The following is a 22,500-nucleotide window of genomic DNA, read 5'->3' as shown; positions in this document are numbered from 1 at the left end:
CGCCGGAAGGCGGAACCATCTCCTGACGGCGGCCCGGATGGTGACGTCGGCCGACTTCAATGCACCCACCCGGGTGCGGCTGAGGGCCAGCCCGTGGTACAGGCCAGGGAGAAGTACGTTGGTGAGAGCGTGGAGGCGCTGTTGCGGCTTCAGCGGAGCTCGGGAGATGACGTCAAGCTGCTCCACCAGGTGGCGACGTGGATTGAAGACACAGCGACCCGCCGTGGAAAATTGCAGCCCCAGGTACCGGAAGGTTTCACCCACACGCAGGGCAGGCATGGTGGTATTGCCTGCTGTGAAGGTGACATTGCTGTCAACCTTCACCTTCTTCTCGCGCCCTGACGCGACTAAGGCGAGGGTGAAACACTTCCGGGCGTTGATCTGCAGCCCCAGGTGGGCGAGGGCTGCGGTAGCTGCGTCGATGAGGGACTGCAAGCCCCTCGGGGTCGCTGCAAACAGCAAGACGTCATCTGCAAAGGCCGCAGCGTTGACTCTGCGACCGAGGATCCGAGCTCCGATGTGGGAGGGCAGTTGGCCTAAAACGTAGTCCACCGCAAAGTTGAACAGGAGGGGGGAGAGGGGATCGCCCTGGCGAACGCCCCGTGCTGGCTGCACAGACACGCCCACGCCGGCGCCGTCCGCTATCACTGTCGTGCTGCCCTCGTAGCACCGCTCGACATACTCGACAAAACAATCCGGCAGGCCATGCGCCTTCAGCACGGGGCGAAGGGCAGCATGATCTACCGAATCGAATGCCTTAGATACGTCGATCGATGCCACAAAGACAGAGCGGCAGGAGCGAACTGCGTCGGTGAGAGCAGTGTCCAAGATGAAGGTATTTTCCAACATCCCATCCCGAGGGATGAATGCCCGCTGACGTTCGTCCACAGCACATGCGCGCATCAGGCGTGACGCGAGAACCTTGTGAAAGGTCCGCGCCAACACCGAGCAGACCGTAATGGGGCGAAAGTCAGCGGGGGATGTTGGTGCAGCCGTCTTCGGGAGAAGGGACGTTCGCGCGCGAAGCAGGCGTTCCGGAAGGGCGCGGGCCAGAAGGAAGAGATTCATCACTTTCACCAGGACTTCGTGCGGCAGGCGCCGCAACTCCGCTGGGGTAAGGCCGTCCGGCCCGGCTGCTGATCCCCTGGGCGGCAACGCGGCGGCGACCTCCTCATGTGTGACCGGCCCCCATAGGCACTCGGGAGCGACAGGCTCCGAGTGCGGGAGGAGGCGGTCACGAATGAAGCCCGCGGTGGAGATGGGCTTCTTGGTGAAGAGGTCCGCCCAGAAGTCCAGCAGACCAGGGATGGCAGGTGGCGGCTGGAGCAGGGTGCCATCCAAGAGGCCGCGCACGCAACGTGCACGCGACCGTCGGAAGGCATCCTGCGTTCTCGCGTACTCCCAGCGGCGCCGCTTGCGCTTCTGCGTCGGCGGCGCGGCAGGCGGCCGCTTCGATGGTTGGCGCGGCCGCTGTGTCCTGGTGATCGATCTCTCCCCTCTGGACCCGACCGACGCAAGGGCATCCGGGAGCATGCCCAGGATGACATCGGGCGGCGTGCCCCGCCCCAGACCTATGACACGATCCAGGGCAGAGAAACGCTGGGCGGAAGCGGGTAGCCCCGCCAGATGCTCCCAGATGGCGGCGTCAGTCGGCCCCTCCGGCGGCGGCCCGGTGGTGTCGGCCGCGAAGTCCTCGGCTGCGTCGACGGGCGGCGCAGCGGCCTCGCCCGCGTCAGGCAGCGGGCTCGCCGCTCCCCGGCGGGACGCCGGCTCTTCCCCCCGACCGATCTCAAGCGCCTCCATGAATTGGCGGACAAGCTGCTTGTGGGCAGCTTGCCGCCGTCGGCACTTGATTGCCTCAAGCGTTCGGTCGGGGAACATCCTGATGAGCTCTTGATTTACAAAGAAGAACCGGGCGTCCCTCTCGAGGAACAGTTCGGCCTCCGCCTTGGCGAGCGACAGGACTTCTTCCTCCGTCCACCTCGCGCGATGCCTCTCCGTGACGATCTCCGCGTTGGCGGCCGCAAGGTGTTGGCGGCGGCGATGGACCCCGAGACCGTTCTTGGTGGTGAAGCTGCGGTGGCACTCACTACAGGCGTATACAGCTGCAAAAGTTACAAGATTTTCGGCACGGCCGGTTGGCCGGCTAGGTGCTGGGGGAGTTGGGGTGGCACCTTCAGCGGAAGGGCCACCACTTTTTCTCTGAATACTGCCCCCAACTAAAAAAAAAAGGGATAGTGCGAGGGGGGGCTGGTAACCCCCCCAAGCCCCTGGTGCGGTCTTCCACTCTGCGAAAATCAGCGGGCTTAAGAGAGTCATAGTTACTCCCGCCGTTTACCCGCGCTTGCTTGAATTTCTTCACGTTGACATTCAGAGCACTGGGCAGAAATCACATTGCGTCAACACCCGCTAGGGCCATCGCAATGCTTTGTTTTAATTAGACAGTCGGATTCCCCCAGTCCGTGCCAGTTCTGAGTTGATCGTTGAATGGCGGCCGAAGAGAATCCGCGCACCCGCGCGCCCCCGGAGGAGCACGCTAAGGCGGACGCGGCCTCGCAGCAAGGAAGATCCGTGGGAGGCCAAGGCACGGGACCGAGCTCGGATCCTGCACGCAGGTTGAAGCACCGGGGCGCGAACGCCGCGCAGGCGCGCGCATCCTGCACCGCCGGCCAGCACGAGGCCGACCAACGGCGAGAGCAGACCACGCCCGCGCTAAACGCCCGCACTTACCGGCACCCCTACGGCACTCACCTCGCCCAGGCCCGGCACGTTAGCGCTGACCCACTTCCCGACCAAGCCCGACACGCCCCGATCCTCAGAGCCAATCCTTATCCCGAAGTTACGGATCCAATTTGCCGACTTCCCTTACCTACATTATTCTATCGACTAGAGGCTCTTCACCTTGGAGACCTGCTGCGGATATGGGTACGAACCGGCGCGACACCTCCACGTGGCCCTCTCCCGGATTTTCAAGGTCCGAGGGGAAGATCGGGACACCGCCGCAACTGCGGTGCTCTTCGCGTTCCAAACCCTATCTCCCTGCTAGAGGATTCCAGGGAACTCGAACGCTCATGCAGAAAAGAAAACTCTTCCCCGATCTCCCGACGGCGTCTCCGGGTCCTTTTGGGTTACCCCGACGAGCATCTCTAAAAGAGGGGCCCGACTTGTATCGGTTCCGCTGCCGGGTTCCGGAATAGGAACCGGATTCCCTTTCGCCCAACGGGGGCCAGCACAAAGCGCATCATGCTATGACGGCCCCCATCAACATCGGATTTCTCCTAGGGCTTAGGATCGACTGACTCGTGTGCAACGGCTGTTCACACGAAACCCTTCTCCGCGTCAGCCCTCCAGGGCCTCGCTGGAGTATTTGCTACTACCACCAAGATCTGCACCGACGGCGGCTCCAGGCAGGCTCACGCCCAGACCCTTCTGCGCCCACCGCCGCGACCCTCCTACTCGTCAGGGCTTCGCGGCCGGCCGCAAGGACCGGCCATGACTGCCAGACTGACGGCCGAGTATAGGCACGACGCTTCAGCGCCATCCATTTTCAGGGCTAGTTGCTTCGGCAGGTGAGTTGTTACACACTCCTTAGCGGATTCCGACTTCCATGGCCACCGTCCTGCTGTCTTAAGCAACCAACGCCTTTCATGGTTTCCCATGAGCGTCGATTCGGGCGCCTTAACTCGGCGTTTGGTTCATCCCACAGCGCCAGTTCTGCTTACCAAAAGTGGCCCACTTGGCACTCCGATCCGAGTCGTTTGCTCGCGGCTTCAGCATATCAAGCAAGCCGGAGATCTCACCCATTTAAAGTTTGAGAATAGGTTGAGGTCGTTTCGGCCCCAAGGCCTCTAATCATTCGCTTTACCGGATGAGACTCGTACGAGCACCAGCTATCCTGAGGGAAACTTCGGAGGGAACCAGCTACTAGATGGTTCGATTAGTCTTTCGCCCCTATACCCAGCTCCGACGATCGATTTGCACGTCAGAATCGCTACGGACCTCCATCAGGGTTTCCCCTGACTTCGTCCTGGCCAGGCATAGTTCACCATCTTTCGGGTCCCAACGTGTACGCTCTAGGTGCGCCTCACCTCGCAATGAGGACGAGACGCCCCGGGAGTGCGGAGGCCGCCGCCCCGTGAAGGGCGGGGAAGCCCCATCCTCCCTCGGCCCGCGCAAGGCGAGACCTTCACTTTCATTACGCCTTTAGGTTTCGTACAGCCCAATGACTCGCGCACATGTTAGACTCCTTGGTCCGTGTTTCAAGACGGGTCGTGAAATTGTCCAAAGCTGAAGCGCCGCTGACGGGAGCGATTATTCCGCCCGAGAGCATCCCGAGCCAACAGCGGCGCGGGTCCGGGGCCGGGCCAGGTAGGTCCGTCATCCGGGAAGAACCGCGCGCGCTTGCCGGGAGCCCGAGCGCCCAAAGGGGCGAATCGACTCCTCCAGATATACCGCCGGGCAGCCAGCCAGGACACCGGGGCTCTGCCCAACAGACGCGAACCGAGGCCCGCGGAAGGACAGGCTGCGCACCCGGGCCGTAGGCCGGCACCCAGCGGGTCGCGACGTCCTACTAGGGGAGAAGTGCGGCCCACCGCACACCGGAACGGCCCCGCCCCGCGGCGAGTGGAAAGGCAACCGGACACGACCCCGCCGCGAATTGCTCCGCGCGGGCGGCCGGCCCCATCTGCCGAGGGCGGAGGCCAGTGGCCGGATGGGCGTGAATCTCACCCGTTCGACCTTTCGGACTTCTCACGTTTACCCCAGAACGGTTTCACGTACTTTTGAACTCTCTCTTCAAAGTTCTTTTCAACTTTCCCTCACGGTACTTGTTCGCTATCGGTCTCGTGGTCATATTTAGTCTCAGATGGAGTTTACCACCCACTTGGAGCTGCACTCTCAAGCAACCCGACTCGAAGGAGAGGTCCCGCCGACGCTCGCACCGGCCGCTACGGGCCTGGCACCCTCTACGGGCCGTGGCCTCATTCAAGTTGGACTTGGGCTCGGCGCGAGGCGTCGGGGTAGTGGACCCTCCCAAACACCACATGCCACGACAGGCGGCAGCCTGCGGGGTTCGGTGCTGGACTCTTCCCTGTTCGCTCGCCGCTACTGGGGGAATCCTTGTTAGTTTCTTTTCCTCCGCTTAGTAATATGCTTAAATTCAGCGGGTAGTCTCGCCTGCTCTGAGGTCGTTGTACGAGGTGTCGCACGCCACACCGCCAGCCGGCTGTGCACGCTACCGAGTAAGTACCGGTATGCGAACCGCCAGGCGACGGGCGCGCATCGCACGTTTAAGGAGACGCGGCCGGCCCCACAGGCGGCCACGACACTCCCAGGTCTGCGAAGCGGGGCAAACGCCGCGCGCTTCAGTATACGTAGCCGACCCTCAGCCAGACGTGGCCCGGGAACGGAATCCATGGACCGCAATGTGCGTTCGAAACGTCGATGTTCATGTGTCCTGCAGTTCACATGTCGACGCGCAATTTGCTGCGTTCTTCATCGACCCACGAGCCGAGTGATCCACCGTCCTGGGTGATCTTTTCATAGTTTCCACCATCTCTTTCGAGACAGTTGCATAGGCGGGACTGAGGCGTGTGGCGGCCCTGTTCCAGCGTTCAGTGTCCAACGGCCTCACGGCCGATGGGCGTCGTACGGCTCCACACCGGAGCGGACAGGCAGTCGGGCGAAAGTCATTCAAAACCGGCGCCAGGCGCCAGGTGCCGCAGGCCAGCCGCTCCAGCGCTTCAGCGCTCGTACCACACAACATTGCCGTTAGTTTTGAGACGAACGCGTGGTTCCGCACGCGGCGCACGGCTACTGCGAGCCGTACAGGTAGCTGCGTGTTGCGCGACACGACACGCACATCGAAAGACATGCAGTCTAGTCGGTAATGATCCTTCCGCAGGTTCACCTACGGAAACCTTGTTACGACTTTTACTTCCTCTAAATGATCAAGTTTGGTCATCTTTCCGGTAGCATCGGCAACGACAGAGTCAATGCCGCGTACCAGTCCGAAGACCTCACTAAATCATTCAATCGGTAGTAGCGACGGGCGGTGTGTACAAAGGGCAGGGACGTAATCAACGCGAGCTTATGACTCGCGCTTACTGGGAATTCCTCGTTCATGGGGAACAATTGCAAGCCCCAATCCCTAGCACGAAGGAGGTTCAGCGGGTTACCCCGACCTTTCGGCCTAGGAAGACACGCTGATTCCTTCAGTGTAGCGCGCGTGCGGCCCAGAACATCTAAGGGCATCACAGACCTGTTATTGCTCAATCTCGTGCGGCTAGAAGCCGCCTGTCCCTCTAAGAAGAAAAGTAATCGCTGACAGCACGAAGGATGTCACGCGACTAGTTAGCAGGCTAGAGTCTCGTTCGTTATCGGAATTAACCAGACAAATCGCTCCACCAACTAAGAACGGCCATGCACCACCACCCACCGAATCAAGAAAGAGCTATCAATCTGTCAATCCTTCCGGTGTCCGGGCCTGGTGAGGTTTCCCGTGTTGAGTCAAATTAAGCCGCAGGCTCCACTCCTGGTGGTGCCCTTCCGTCAATTCCTTTAAGTTTCAGCTTTGCAACCATACTTCCCCCGGAACCCAAAAGCTTTGGTTTCCCGGAGGCTGCCCGCCGAGTCATCGGAGGAACTGCGGCGGATCGCTGGCTGGCATCGTTTATGGTTAGAACTAGGGCGGTATCTGATCGCCTTCGAACCTCTAACTTTCGTTCTTGATTAATGAAAACATACTTGGCAAATGCTTTCGCTTCTGTTCGTCTTGCGACGATCCAAGAATTTCACCTCTAACGTCGCAATACGAATGCCCCCGCCTGTCCCTATTAATCATTACCTCGGGTTCCGAAAACCAACAAAATAGAACCGAGGTCCTATTCCATTATTCCATGCACACAGTATTCAGGCGGGCTTGCCTGCTTTAAGCACTCTAATTTGTTCAAAGTAAACGTGCCGGCCCACCGAGACACTCAATAAAGAGCACCCTGGTAGGATTTCAACGGGGTCCGCCTCGGGACGCACGAGCACGCACGAGGCGGTCGCACGCCTTCGGCTCGCCCCACCGGCAGGACGTCCCACGATACATGCCAGTTAAACACCGACGGGCGGTGAACCAACAGCGTGGGACACAAATCCAACTACGAGCTTTTTAACCGCAACAACTTTAATATACGCTATTGGAGCTGGAATTACCGCGGCTGCTGGCACCAGACTTGCCCTCCAATAGATACTCGTTAAAGGATTTAAAGTGTACTCATTCCGATTACGGGGCCTCGGATGAGTCCCGTATCGTTATTTTTCGTCACTACCTCCCCGTGCCGGGAGTGGGTAATTTGCGCGCCTGCTGCCTTCCTTGGATGTGGTAGCCGTTTCTCAGGCTCCCTCTCCGGAATCGAACCCTGATTCCCCGTTACCCGTTACAACCATGGTAGGCGCAGAACCTACCATCGACAGTTGATAAGGCAGACATTTGAAAGATGCGTCGCCGGTACGAGGACCGTGCGATCAGCCCAAAGTTATTCAGAGTCACCAAGGCAAACGGACCGGACGAGCCGACCGATTGGTTTTGATCTAATAAAAGCGTCCCTTCCATCTCTGGTCGGGACTCTGTTTTTTTTTTTTTTTTTTTTTTTTTTTTTTTTTTTTTTTTAAAAAAAAAAAAAAAAAAAAAAAAAAATTCTTTATTCTTCAATATATATGATACATTTCAACCCACCACCTTATATAATTAGTGGGTCCTAGTTTATACAATTCTAATGTTACTACTACAGCTTACTCTATGTTAGGTTTCCTTATTCTCACTATGGGCACTTCAATTATCAATTGTACTATTTCTATGCTATGTCATTCTTCTTATGCTAATGTACATCTACCTGCAGCGTTACAGGTGTGCCAGCGTTGTATAAACCTACTTGGTGGCCCTGTTCACCGAGCTAATCCCGGTGAACGTGCCCCTGGCACCAGGCTGGCCGGTGTTGTTGTTCGCTGCAGTACTATACTATTTTTGTTATCCTAGCTTATCCTACATTTAACCTAACTTAGCCTAGAGTCAAAATTGGTGAGTGTCAAGATCGGTGGTTGGGCGCACCCTCCCCCTAATCCTAGACGTGGCGGATTCCAGCCGTGAGGCGGCTGGCCAGTCCACGCCTCGGCGGAAACAGGACAGGTGCGCAGGGTCAAGTTCGGTATATGATGTCTAATCGTTGTTCCTTAGATATTCCTTAATTACTTTAAGTGATATCTCATTCGCCAGTTTATTTAGAGTTCGGAAATGGTCCTCGTGCCTGAGCAGGTGATACGTGTCAAAATTGGGTAGCTGTTGACGTAATTGCGCTGCTACGTCGTCGAAGAGGTGGCACTCATACACCACGTGTTCTGGGGTGCCTGGTGTGGCCCCACAGTCACACGCTGGTGTAGCCCGTTTCCCGAACCGGCATAAATATGCCGGGTAGGGTCCATGACCTGTGAGGAAGTGCAGCAGTCCTCGTGATGGTGTGAAATGTTTTAATTGTAATCTTTCCCTAATGTTGGGCAGTAGTTCATATGTTCTGCGACCGGTTTCTTCATTGTCCCATTGTTGTTGCCAAAGCTCTTCCCCCCTGCGTTTAATTTCCAGTTTATTGCCCACATGTATCCCCATTAGATCGACTATTTTCTCCCTGTTTCCCTTCTTCACCCAGTACCATGTCGCTTGTTCTCTAATTTTAATGTCGAGCGGACAAAGCCCCATTAACACCGTTAGTGCTGCGCCCGGTGTTGTTCTATATGCCCCTACTGATCTAAGAAGCATGTTTCGCTGCACTCTTCTCACAGCCATGGCAGGCATAACCCTCGTGAGCCTGTGGGCCCAGACTCCTGACCCATATCCTACAATAGATGTCAATATACTATTGTGATACAGTTTGATCAATTCTGGTGGCAGATGGAATCGCTTGTGGCCAATTGATATTAGGTTGTTTAGTGTTTCTAATGATTTATGTGCGACAGTGTCAATATGTGATGCATAAGTCCACCTCTCATCGACGATTACTCCCAAGTATCGCGCTTCATGGCGTCGGAGAACTGGCAAGCCATCTATTCTCACTGTTGGGTTCCTGATTAGTTGTCCCTTCAAGAGTAGGTAAGTGGACTTTGTTGGTGAGATTTTCATTTTGGTCGTATGGCACCATGTACTCAAGATGGAGATAGCCCTTTCAATTTTCGGCTCTAGGTCTTCGCGGCTACGGCCGCCAACCAGCAGGAGGAGGTCGTCCGCGTAGGCTATGCCCTCCAGCACATCGTCACTGTTCTGTAGATTGTCCAAGAGGGGTTCCATATTAATGTCCCAAAAGAGTGGCCCCAGGACCGATCCCTGTGGACACCCCTTGGTAATCTTCTTACTTATTCTTCCGCTAGGGGACGATAGCCAGACCTCCCTATTCTCACAATAGCTCCTCAGACAACCATATAGCGACCTCGGGCACTCCTTCTCACGCAGGCGAGAGAAGAGGGAGGGCCACCACAGGTTGTCAAAGGCGCCACTGATGTCTACCATGATGCCGACCACGTATTTGTGCGGGGTAGCGGCACAGACCTCCGCAGCCAGGGCGATGGCGTCAGACGCCGATCTCCCAGCTCTGAAGCCGAACTGTCTGTCGCTCATCCCGCACAAAACTCTGTGTGCTGCCAGTCTGTCTGCCAGCAGCCTCTCAAAAAGTTTCCCCAGTGTGTCTAATAAGCAAATAGGTCTATAAGACTTTGCTTCTTGTGGATCCTTATCCGGGCTTTTCTTAATTATTACCACTGTTGCTCTTTTCCAGATTTGGGGGTATTTCCCGAGCCTCAAGCACTCGTTATATAACTTTGTGAGAGGAGCTACCAGCTGGGGGGCCAGGAATTGCACCACCTCCGCAGTAATGCCGTCCGGGCCAGGAGCCTTGCCTCTTTTGAGGGCATTTATCTGAGCGGCTACTTCTTCTTCAGAGAAGGGATATACTACATTGTTGTTCTGATATTCTTCTAGGTCTTGTCTCCGAATTTGTTGCTGTGCCTCGGAGTCATCGTTTTCGTCATCGTCAGGCAGCAGGACACGGAGCAGGACCTCAGCAGTTTCCTGCCAGGTCTCTGTCATCCTGCCCTGATCCCTGACGGTGGACAGCACCATGGGTGATCTGATCTTTTCCCGTACTAACTTGTACGGTACACCCCATGGGTCCATGGCTAGCTGTGTTCTTACATATTTCTCCCAGCTCTGTAGCCTAACTGCCTTAAGCTCCTGTTGGAAATGTTCCTTCTCTTCTCTGTATCTTTGCAACCAGCGTTGCTTCTCCTCCCAGACGACACTCCGCTGGTAATACCTCCTAGCCCTCCGTACAGACTGGCGCATCTGTCCGAGTTCAGTAGACCATGGTGACGGGGGGGTCGCTACGGCTCTCCTCCTGGTTGGTACGGCAGCTTTTACCGCTCTGACAACCGCTTGCACCAGTTCTTCAGCATATCCTTCGACATTTTCGTCACCATCCGGCAATATCGGTATTTCACACTCCCGTGACAGGCGGTCCCAGTCAGCCCTGTTGTAATTTAGCTGTGTCTCCCACCCCATGTCCCAGCGGCACTCTTCGTTCCCTAATGAAAACGTAATGAGGTTGTGGTCACTGGTTGTCACCTGATCCCAGACCATCCAATTGGTTAATGTGGTGGCAAGATTGGGCGTGACCAATGTGACGTCAATGTTTGTGCCCTCGCCCCCACCTCCTACGTAGGTGGGTGGATTACCTCGCTTGTTGGCGACAAGCAATTGTAACGCCATGATGGTCTCCTCAGCCTTTTCTCCTCTATCATCTCGCGTGCCGCTGAACCACAGGGGGGATTTGGCATTTATATCTGCAGTGATGACACATCGACGTCCCCGCAACGCCGTGCCTATTTGCATAAGTTTGTCTAGGAATTCGTCTATTCCTCGTCCGTACTGGAAGTACATGTTAATGATGCACAGTACTCCAGCTGGTGTTTGTAGTTCCACGACGTTGCAGTGATCGTCACAGAACTGTGATAGGACTGTGGCTTTTATTGCTCTATTTATTATCATTATAGCTGCTTTGGGTTCCGCTTCACTGTGAACGACTTGCCAGTTAGCTGCTGCAAAAGGGATTCGCCCAGCCAGGGAGTATGGTTCCTGTAGACAGAGCACATCCAGACTCCTCTCCTCCACGACCTTACGGAGTTCCTGCATGACTAATCTGCTATTATGAGAGTTAATCTGTCCTACGTTTAAATGGGTCACGTGCGTAATATGTTCTGATGTGTGAATCCGGCCAGTTCTTGCTCCAATCGTGAGCTAATCTTCCATTTGTGATGACAGATTGACTATAAATTTCATTAAGATCAAACTTCTCGTTTCTTCTTTCGAAAACCTTTTTGACCAGGTCACGCAGGGCTCCGAAGTCCGTGGGAAGGTTCATTGTCTTCAGCTGTATTCTATCGACAGCCTCCATTACCGGGAAGGTGACGTCTCTGCCGTATTCATGCCCGACACGTACCACATGCCTCAGTGCTGTGGTGAGGACCGCCGGCTCCTCCAGTCGCGCAAGTTGTAATGCATGTTCTAGGTTGGGGTATACCCTATGGGGGTCTACGCCCGAACCTTTTTGTGTGAGAGGGTTTGTATCAGATGTTGTACTGTTTATTGTATTATCTTGTACTTTTTGTTTATCCATAGATACTATTTGTTTTGCCACAGGTCGCCCTTGCGGTCGTTCTAGTTCTTCAAGCGACCTTAGTCCCCGGTTTCGGGGGAAGGGAGCACTGGTCTGCCCACATGGGTCCGTTTGTACACCAGCATCTTTTGTCTCTACCTGTCTGGTCTGGGTTTTTGTCGCTCCTTGTAGGAACTCCTTAAATCTGCTGGCCCTAAGTGCATCCCTAACCCTTTTACTCGGGGACTTTCTTTTAGGCTTCCTGTTGACTGATATGGACTCAGCCATAATCAGTCCTCGAGATAAGCCGTTGCTCTAAAGCCCTGTATGTGGGGCAATTTCTTCCTGTGGCATTACAATTTCTTTTCCCTCTTCTTGCACAGGGGATACATATCCCTGTTTTGCCACAAGTTTTCCTAGTGTGGTCTTCAGCGCCGCACCTGGAGCAAGCCGGCTTTCGCTCACAGTGTTTGTGTATGTGGTCGAGGTCCCCGCAATTGTGACAGCGGGGAACAACGAGGTAGTCCCTTACATTTATGGAGTGGAACCCCATATATATTCTGCCCATAGTGGTGAGCTTACGCCACATACTTCCGGAAACTTCTGCTACGTGATGTACTGTATCGCGCTCTCTGGGTCCAGTTTTGAACCGCAGTTTGAATTCTTTTTTAAAGTTGTCTGTACTCATTTCCTCAAAATTTTGTTGACATAGTGTTTCATAAATCTCATTTTCATTCATGGTGGTGGGCACGTCATACAAGATCACCAAGGGATTCCGCTTTTTGGGCGGTTCACACTTAACGACCCTTTTAAGTTTGTCATGGTTAAGTATCTTATCTCGGTCTTCTTCGGTGGCAACATCTACAATTACGACATTTTTGGTTGCCTTTACCTTATTTATTTTAATTTTGTCTGCTGCCGGGTTTACAGTAGTTGTAAATAGTTGTTGCACTTTTTTAATGTCCTGGCCTGGAAGGGGTCTTAGGAAGACCGCCGTGTCGGGCCTTTTGGACACCTTTTCGATGGTCTCTTTTGTTGTCTGTATTTTAGTGGCCGCTTGTGCGACCACTCCTGCCCACGTTTTGGTGGGCTGTTTGCGCAGTCGTTCATTTTCTTTCTCTAACTCCTCTAGCCGCCCCTCGAGCTTCGCACTAGCGATAGCCCAGGCGGCGAGTTCCTTCTTGATAGAGAGAACTGCTGTATTGCTTATCTTGCCGTTCTTTATACTAGAATCTAGCAGTTGGTTGATTCTAGTATGCCATTCAGTGACGTTTTCTGCATTCTGCCCCAGGCCCTCTTCAGGGGTGGGAACAGTATGTGTCGAACACCTCGAGAGAACACTCGAATCACTCGTCTCTTGGTCAGCCATGATTCATTTGACGAGTGAAAAGGTTGGGAGCCCGTCTCTTGCCCCGGACCGGCTCCTCTGGCATGGGGGGGGACTGATGCAGCTCGCCCACCGGCCTCGCCCCAAGGCCAAGGGCATCCTCGAACTGCTGGGTTCAGCGCGCCGTTGCCAGCGCACTGGTCCCCGTCGGTGGCTCCGTCATCGACGATTTCACGCGACGCTCTCCGGCAAGAGCACCCCGCACTCCGGAGAGGCGGATGCACCTCTCGTCCTTCGCCGCCTACTAGCCCGAGCTTCCACCTCTCGGCCAAGGACCCACTCCTACTCAGGTGGCGGGTCGGTCACTCAGTCGTTCGGCGGTCTGGACCCATCTAACCTGGCCCAGGCGATGTCACCACCTCCTGGGTTTGGCAGAACACGCCCCGGTTACCCAGGGGCGCGGCGAAGCACCCTTGCCGACTCGCACCGCGATCCCACGCCGACAAACGAGGTCGCCGGCATGCAGAGCACCGCTGGTCTGTACCCTGCGAACAAAGAGGGACAGGTGACCGGTCCCTTGACACAGCTCCCCCTGTGCCACGCACCCTTCGCTTTCGCATCGGGTTGGGTCGCAGCTCTCCCTTTTGACGCAAGGCAGAATGCCGAGCTTGACGTCTGGCACCACGGGAAGGCGGAAAGAGCCACTTGGGAAGGAGAGGCTGTAAGAGACGCTTCACTTCCCCGAGTGAGGACTGCCGCGGCACGCCCGACTGAAAAGCGATACGCCCCAGTGCGAGCCTCCGTGCCTTACGGCGCGCCGGCAACGGGCGGGCCCGCGCCGAAACGCGCCGTCAAGCGACTGACCTCACGCCAGACTCGGGACTCTGTTTGCATGTATTAGCTCTAGAATTACCACAGTTATCCAAGTAACGTGGGTACGATCTAAGGAACCATAACTGATTTAATGAGCCATTCGCGGTTTCACCTTAATGCGGCTTGTACTGAGACATGCATGGCTTAATCTTTGAGACAAGCATATGACTACTGGCAGGATCAACCAGGGAGCTGCGTCAACTAGAGCTGAGCAGCCGGCCGCCCGGGAGTGTGTCCCGGGGGCCCGCGCGAACACGCAAGCGTCCGCTCAATTATTCTGCAAACAGGAGGAGGCTGAGCTCCCCTGCACAACACACCTCGAAACCCTCTCAGGTCCCGGCGGCGCGCAGCGCCGTCCTAAGTACTTGGTCGGGTTCGAGAGAGGCGCAATCGCCCGGAGTTAGGCGAGTAGACGCTTTAGGTGCGACCACCCGTGCTCCCAACTGAGCTTGCCGCTGCCGACAGAGGCCCGGGAGCGTGCTGTCGTGGCATTGCCGGCGGGAGACAACACGCGCCACCTACGGTGACCGGCAGCTCCAACGCCAGCGCCACAGAAGGACAAAAGCCCCACTTGGGTGCCGAAGCGAACTCTCCCAGCACAGCGCACGCGCCAACACGTCCGCACAGCTGCGATACAAACCACCTGCGAGAACCGCTGGGGCGACCGAGCAGCAGACGGCGTCGCGGCGCCGAGCGCCGGGCGGCGGCGCATCCTCAGCGCACACAGTCCTCAATCGGACCAGCACACTGCAGATGGCCACCGCGCTTCGCACCGGGCCCGCGAGGACCTACTTTGGCCGCAAGGCGCCGCGAGCAGGGGGCGCCGGCGCGCAGCTGCGCCGCCTGCCGCGTCCGTCGGCCGGCGCGCCTGCCACTGGCCGCCCCCACCAGCCGGCTGTAGCGCGTGCGCCCACGCACCGCGCTGCCAGCACGCCGGGCGGCCCCCCCTCACCGGCCGGGGACGGTCCCACCCAGCCACCGCCGCGTATCGCCTCACACCCAGATCCCCTTTCGCGTTCGTGGGCATGGTGGGTCCCCTTTCACGTTCGTGGGCATGGTGGGTATCCCTGAAACAACCGGTTAATAGCTCGACCGATCGTCGCCAACACTGATTCACCTCTAGCGAGAACAACCGCACCACAACGGGTTACCTGTTGTTCATTTGCGTAACGTCACCAGCAAACGTAGACGTCCATCGCCATTTGCAACGAGTATTGCATGCCTGTGTCAGGTGTCACAACACACTACGTCTGCCCACATAGACGCAACAACATGTGCACGCCTCGAGAACACGTGGAAGGTAGCCCCCGTACGTATGCGGTGTCCATTGCGCGAACGACTGTCAGCCGGCCTCTGCAGGATGTCGCAGATGTGGAACGCGGTGCAACATGCTATCACGGTGTGTGAGAAGAGACGACTACGTCCGAATACACGCTCCACTACATCAACAGACTGCTCATGCTGATCGCCATCCAGGGCGTCCGTTCCTCCCACACGTCTGAATGGCGTACCACACTGCAATCCAGCTCTTATAGGGAGACGACACGTAGCTGCGTGCACAATATTTGGACTGTATGGTCTGCCGTTGCTAGGCGCAGTCGTCGTACGGTCACACATGTGCCACGATGTATCATTCAGTACATACGGACCAATGTGCAGTACAGTTTGTGGGTTTTGCGTACATCGGCGGACAGGTGACAGGCCGTACCACAACGTAGGCTGAGTACGTCGGCATGCGAAGGGCATTGAACATGCAAACTTCTCAACGACCAGCTTGCGAAGGCAGGGGGGAAGGGGGGGGGGCATGTACGTCCTGCTGCTATCCACATTACAGTGTATAGCAGGAGCATGTGGAAAGTCAGCAACACCTGCAAGGTGTTTAACATGACGCGATACACAGGGGACCGGGCAGTGCGAATAGCGAACTATATTGCGAGGGTTGCGGTTAGGCAACACTACACTAATTTAACGAGTTGCATAACAATTACAGAGCAGGTTCAGCGACAACGTGCGTCAGGTTAAGGCGCAATATAGGTTAGGTTGAGGCACAATATAGGTTAGGTTAAGGCACAACATGGGTTACGTTAAGGCACAAATTGGGTTACGTTAAGGCACAACATGGGTTACGTTAAGGCACAACATGGGTTACGTTAAGGCACAAATTAGGTTACGTTAAGGCACAAATTAGGTTACGTTAAGGCACAAATTAGGTTACGTTAAGGCACAAATTAGGTTACGTTAAGGCACAAATTAGGTTACGTTAAGGCACAAATTAGGTTACGTTAAGGCACAAATTAGGTTACGTTAAGGCACAAATTAGGTTACGTTAAGGCACAAATTAGGTTACGTTAAGGCACAAATTAGGTTACGTTAAGGCACAAATTAGGTTACGTTAAGGCACAAATTAGGTTACGTTAAGGCACAAATTAGGTTACGTTAAGGCACAAATTAGGTTACGTTAAGGCACAAATTAGGTTACGTTAAGGCACAAATTAGGTTACGTTAAGGCACAAATTAGGTTACGTTAAGGCACAAATTAGGTTACGTTAAGGTACAATATGGGTTAGGTTAAGGTACAATATGGGTTAGGTTAAGGTACAATATGGGTTAGGTTAAGGTACAATATGGGTTAGGTTAAGGTACAATATGGGTTAGGTTAAGGCACAACGTAGGTTAGGTTAAGGCACAACGTAGGTTAGGTTAAGGCACAACATAGGTTAGGTTAAGGCACAACATAGGTTAGGTTAAGGCACAACATAGGTTAGGTTAAGGCACAACATAGGTTAGGTTAAGGCACAACATAGGTTAGGTTAAGGCACAACATAGGTTAGGTTAAGGCACAACATAGGTTAGGTTAAGGCACAACATAGGTTAGGTTAAGGCACAACATAGGTTAGGTTAAGGCACAACATAGGTTAGGTTAAGGCACAACATAGGTTAGGTTAAGGCACAACGTAGGTTAGGTTAAGGCACAACGTAGGTTAGGTTAAGGCACAACGTAGGTTAGGTTAAGGCACAACGTAGGTTAGGTTAAGGCACAACGTAGGTTAGGTTAAGGCACAACGTAGGTTAGGTTAAGGCACAACGTAGGTTAGGTTAAGGCACAACGTAGGTTAGGTTAAGGCACAACGTAGGTTAGGTTAAGGCACAACGTAGGTTAGGTTAAGGCACAACGTAGGTTAGGTTAAGGCACAACATAGGTTAGGTTAAGGCACAACATAGGTTAGGTTAAGGCACAACATAGGTTAGGTTAAGGCACAACATAGGTTAGGTTAAGGCACAACATAGGTTAGGTTAAGGCACAACATAGGTTAGGTTAAGGCACAACATAGGTTAGGTTAAGGCACAACATAGGTTAGGTTAAGGCACAACATAGGTTAGGTTAAGGCACAACATAGGTTAGGTTAAGGCACAACATAGGTTAGGTTAAGGCACAACATAGGTTAGGTTAAGGCACAACATAGGTTAGGTTAAGGCACAACATAGGTTAGGTTAAGGCACAACGTAGGTTAGGTTAAGGCACAACGTAGGTTAGGTTAAGGCACAACGTAGGTTAGGTTAAGGCACAACGTAGGTTAGGTTAAGGCACAACGTAGGTTAGGTTAAGGCACAACGTAGGTTAGGTTAAGGCACAACGTAGGTTAGGTTAAGGTACAACGTAGGTTAGGTTAAGGTACAACGTAGGTTAGGTTAAGGTACAACGTAGGTTAGGTTAAGGTACAACGTAGGTTAGGTTAAGGTACAACGTAGGTTAGGTTAAGGTACAACGTAGGTTAGGTTAAGGTACAACGTAGGTTAGGTTAAGGTACAACGTAGGTTAGGTTAAGGTACAACGTAGGTTAGGTGAAGGCGCAATGTAGGTTAGGTTAAGGTACGATATACCTTAGGTTAAGGTACAATATCGCTTAGGTTAAGGTACAATATAGCTTAGGTTAAGGTACACGTTGTAGGGAAAGGTGTATTTTGGGGGGGGAGGGGGCGGCAGGTTCGTTGATAGTGATTATCGTAAGTGCATGCCTGCGGGATCATCCGATTTGTCACGTCAGGATGCACTTGTGGCTCATGACAGGCGGCGCTCCGATTCCAAGGTTGTGGCAGATCTGTGTCTTTCATTCCTGCCATTGTTTGTGTACTGTGACAGGAGGCAGTATTGTGATGTTGGGTGCACCCCTGTGTAGGACATGTGTGGGTGTTCGTGGCTTAGCTGAGCAATGGCGGATGTCGGAAGGGTGGGATATTCTGTTTTCTGGGTGGACCTCCCGGTCTGGTTATGATAGTGTGGATTGTGTAATGTGGCGGAGAGGATGCACCGGATGTTCTTCCATGCTGGTGGTTAGATATTGTGTGTGTGCCTGTTAGAGGCAGAGAGTAGTGTGTGATAGTGTCTGGCTGACGTGTGGTTCTCATTGTGTGCAGAGTCTTTCAGCATGTATAGGGACGGTTGTATATATTATCTGTATTCTGATGGCTCTGCATCTATTACTAATCAGTGCCGTGTATACGGTTACTCTGGTTCCAGTCGAAACTGTTCTATCTCTGTACATTAGTGACACTGCGGCTCCACTATGTTGCCGCCCCTGTCGGCCGTTTCCCCCAGTGTGTGGCTAATGATTATCAGCAATCAGTCTATTAGTCAATACCGGTAGTGTGACGACGTGAAATGTCCGGGATGGGGGAAGCTACACGCTTCCCGTGGGTCAGGGCCTAGAAAGACTCTTCCCACGCAGGAGGCTCGGACTGTCATTACTCTTCCGAGAAATATATTTGCCCAGCGTTTTTTGCGACTGCGAGTGCGACGCGTACGAGTACCGACATGGATGGGGCGCTTCCTAGCTGATCGCTCAGCATCGGAGAAATATATTTGCCCAACGTTTTTTGCGACTGCGAGTGCAACGCCCAAGGGTACCGACGTGGATGGGGCGCTTCCTAGCTGATCGCTCGGCATGGGAATCCGTACAGTGAGCAATGCGATCGCGTCTGTAGCTTGTACGTGGTACAGCTCGCAGCTCATGTATAGGGACAGCGGGAATGTCGCATATTGGACATAACTCTTTTTTTTTTTTTTTTTTTTTTTTTACTTTATTGTTATTTTAAAACCTGTACAATTCAGGTAGGCTGGCAGCGGCACACTACGCCGCTCTTCAGCCATAGCGTTTAACAAGAGTATAAAACATGGTGAATAACAATGAACAAAGTGACGGGCAAAAGAGAGAGGTCACAGAGACATAAAAAAAAAAAACACGGAGTCGTTCACATGTGACGATAACAACACGGAAAACACGTCGGCACGGCGCACAAAACACTGGTGAGTCCGACGGCACAAGTGAACGTAGGAGTGGGATGGCGGACACCAAAAACACTATATGACGTCACACACACGAAGCACAAAAGGCGACGATCTCCGGCGCGCGAATGTTCACTATACGTGTGCGAGTCCGGGGACCTGCCAAGAGAGGAGGAGGAGGAAGGGGAGTGGGAGAGCGAGAGGGGAGAGCAGAGATGCCACGGGCAGGGGAGATAGGGGGGAGGGAGGAAGGGGGAGAGGAAGCCCGGGGGAAGAGGGGGAAGGGAGGGGACAGGGAGATGGAAAAAGAAGGGAAGAGAAGAGAAGGGAGGGAGGGTGCCGAAAGGAAAGGACACGGGAAGTGGGGGGTGGGGCAGGGTCAAAGTTGATAGGAGGGGTAGATGGAGGGGACGAGGACATCATCAGGGAGAGGGAGCTGGCGGAAGCCACCTTGGGAGAGGGTATGGAGGGTGGAGAGATGGAGACCGGGTGGGACGTGCGAATACAGGCGCGGCAGCGGGCGGGGGTGGGAGAGGAGCGAGGAAACGAGCGGGTGAGGAGGATCAAGTTTACGTGAGGTGTACAGGATACGTATCCTTTCAAGGAAAAGGAGGAGGTGGGGGAAGGGGATGAGATCATACAGGATCCGTGTGGGGGAGGGGAGACGGATGCGATAGGCAAGGCGGAGAGCATGGCGTTCAAGGATTTGGAGGGATTTATAGAAGGTAGGGGGGGCGGAGATCCAGGCTGGATGGGCGTAACAAAGGATAGGGCGGATGAGGGATTTATAGGTGTGGAGGATTGTGGAGGGGTCCAGACCCCACGTGCGGCCGGAAAGGAGCTTGAGGAGACGGAGTCGGGAACGTGCCTTGGCTTGGATTGTCTGGAGATGGGGAGTCCAGGAGAGGCGACGGTCGAGGGTGACGCCAAGGTACTTAAGGGTGGGAGTGAGGGCGATAGGACGGCCATAGACGGTGAGATAGAAATCAAGGAGGCGGAAGGAAGGGGTGGTTTTGCCTACAATGATCGCCTGGGTTTTGGAGGGATTGACCTTGAGCAACCACTGGTTGCACCAAGCGGTGAACCGGTCAAGATGGGATTGGAGAAGGCGTTGGGAGCGTTGCAGGGTGGGGGCAAGGGCGAGGAAGGCGGTGTCATCGGCAAACTGGAGAAGGTGGACGGGGGGCGACGGCGGCGGCATGTCCGCCGTGTACAAAAGGTACAGAAGGGGGGAGAGGACGGAGCCTTGGGGCACACCGGCGGAGGGGAAAAAGGTGTAGGAATCAGTGTTATGGATGGTGACATAGGAAGGACGGCGGGAGAGAAAGGAACCGATCAGACGGACGTAGTTAATGGGAAGGGCAAAGGTTTGGAGCTTGAAGAGGAGACCGGAATGCCAGACGCGGTCATAAGCGCGTTCGAGGTCAAGTGAGAGGAAGATGGCGGAGCGACGGGAATTAAGCTGTTCGGAAAGGAGATGAGTGAGGTGAAGGAGAAGATCGTCGGAAGAGAAGGATGGCCGAAAGCCACACTGGGTGACGGGAAGGAGGCGGTGCTGGCGGAGATGCTGGTGGATGCGGCGGGTGAGGATAGATTCTAGGACCTTGCTGAAGACCGAGGTAAGGCTGATGGGACGGTAGGAGGAGACGGCGGACGGCGGTTTGCCAGGTTTAAGGAACATGAGGATACGGGAGGTTTTCCACAGGTCGGGGTAGTAACCGGTGGACAGGACTACATTGTAGAGCCTGGCCAGGGTGGAGAGGAAAGAGACAGGAGCTTCACGAAGGTGACGGTAGGTGGCACGATCGTGACCAGGAGCGGTGTTGCGTTTTGTGCGGAGTGTAGCAATGAGATCCTGTGTAGTGATAGGGGCATTGAGTTCCGTGTGTGTAATGTTGTCCAAGTACTGGAAGCCAGGAGCGAGGGGAGGGGAAGAGGTGTCAGTTCGATCGCGGATATCTGGGAATAGGGAGTAATCGAACTGGGGATCATCGGGGACAGAAAAGACATCGGAGAGGTAGGAGGCAAAGTGATTGGCCTTACTAAGGGAGTCAGGGAAAGGGTGATCATCATGGAGAAGAGGATAATAGGGGGAGGGTTTAGTTCCGGTAAGGCGACGGAAGGCCGACCAGAACTTGGACGAGTTGATTGGTAGGGTTGCATTTAAACGGGTGCATGTCTGTCGCCAGTCCCGGCGTTTCTTAGCCGCGAGCAAATTACGAACGTGTCGCTGGAGTTGCCGGTGGCGTCGTAGTGTGTCCGGGTCACGCGTGCGGAGGAAGGCACGGTAGAGACGACGGGATTCACGGAGGAGGAGAACGGCCTGTGGGGGTAAGGTAGGACGGTGGGGGTGGATGGCGACAGTAGGAACGTGGGCCTCCACGGCCTCAGACAAGGTCCGCTGGAGAAAGGAGGCGGCATGGGTGACATCGTCAGGGTGGTGGTAGGTGAGAGGGTGGCTATCGACCTGGGTGGAAAGGGTATCCCGGTAGGCATTCCAGTCGGCTCGGGAATAGTCGTGGACATACTTAGGGGGAGGGTCAGTACGAGGGTCGGGGCGAGGGCGACGACCGTCTGAAACGGTGAGGAGGACAGGGAGATGGTCGCTACCAATAGGCTCCAGGACATCCACCGTGATGCGGCCAAGGAGGTTGGGGGAGGAGAGGAGAACATCAGGAGTGGAGTTGGATTCAGGACGGGTATGCCGGGGGATGGGGACGAGGTCACCTTGAAGGGTGGAGAGGAACCGATGCCATCGCCGTAACTGGGCAGCGGAACGACTATGGATGTTGAGGTCGGCGGCGATCACGTAGGAGGAAAAGGTACGATCGACGTGGGAGATGAAGGCGAAGGGAATAGGAGCGTTGGGGCGGACATAGATGGTGGCGCAGGTAACGGTAAGGCCGGGGAAGAAGAGACTAAGGATCAGGTGTTCGGTGGGGTCGGGAAGGAGAGGTTGGAGCCGAACGGGGATCTGGCGGTGGTGACCAATGGCAACTCCGCCACGCGCAATCGGGAGGGGAGTATCGGAGCGGTGGAGGAGGTAGGGCGAAGTGTGGACTGTGTGGTGGGGTTGCAGGAAGGTTTCATTGAGGAGGAAGGCATCCACGCGGTGGGTGGCAAGGGTGTGCAGGAACAGGTTTTTGTTGGCGGGAAGGGAGCGTATGTTGTTGAAAAGGATACGTTGCTGTCGCGCCATGACTGGGATTTAAACGAGGGTGTCAAGACGGGAGAAGGTGAAATGGGCCTGGTTGTTGGAGTAGGTGGCGTACATCTTGAGTTGGAAGATGGAACGGGCAGCAAGGGAGATCTGCTGGAGGGTGTGAGGGCGCTGA

At 54.8% G+C, this 22,500-nt stretch overlaps 1 non-coding gene and 1 pseudogene across 1 annotated transcript; both read right to left on the bottom strand.

Moving 5' to 3' along the window:
* The window catches only part of LOC126434577 (large subunit ribosomal RNA), a 7,491-nt pseudogene extending 2,302 nt beyond the window's left edge, over positions 1-5,189 (bottom strand).
* Positions 5,190-5,377: 188 nt separating this feature from the next.
* LOC126434580 (5.8S ribosomal RNA) lies at positions 5,378-5,532 on the bottom strand. Its single transcript, XR_007579332.1, has one exon. It is a non-coding gene; the product is annotated as a 5.8S ribosomal RNA (ribosomal RNA).
* Between the last annotated feature and the right edge of the window lie 16,968 nt (positions 5,533-22,500).

The sequence above is a fragment of the Schistocerca serialis genome, unplaced genomic scaffold, assembly GCF_023864345.2.
Source record: "Schistocerca serialis cubense isolate TAMUIC-IGC-003099 unplaced genomic scaffold, iqSchSeri2.2 HiC_scaffold_1191, whole genome shotgun sequence".
Taxonomy (NCBI): Eukaryota; Metazoa; Arthropoda; class Insecta; order Orthoptera; family Acrididae; genus Schistocerca; species Schistocerca serialis.
Note: the sequence above shows the minus strand (reverse complement) of the source record. Positions and strands in the feature narration are given on the sequence as shown.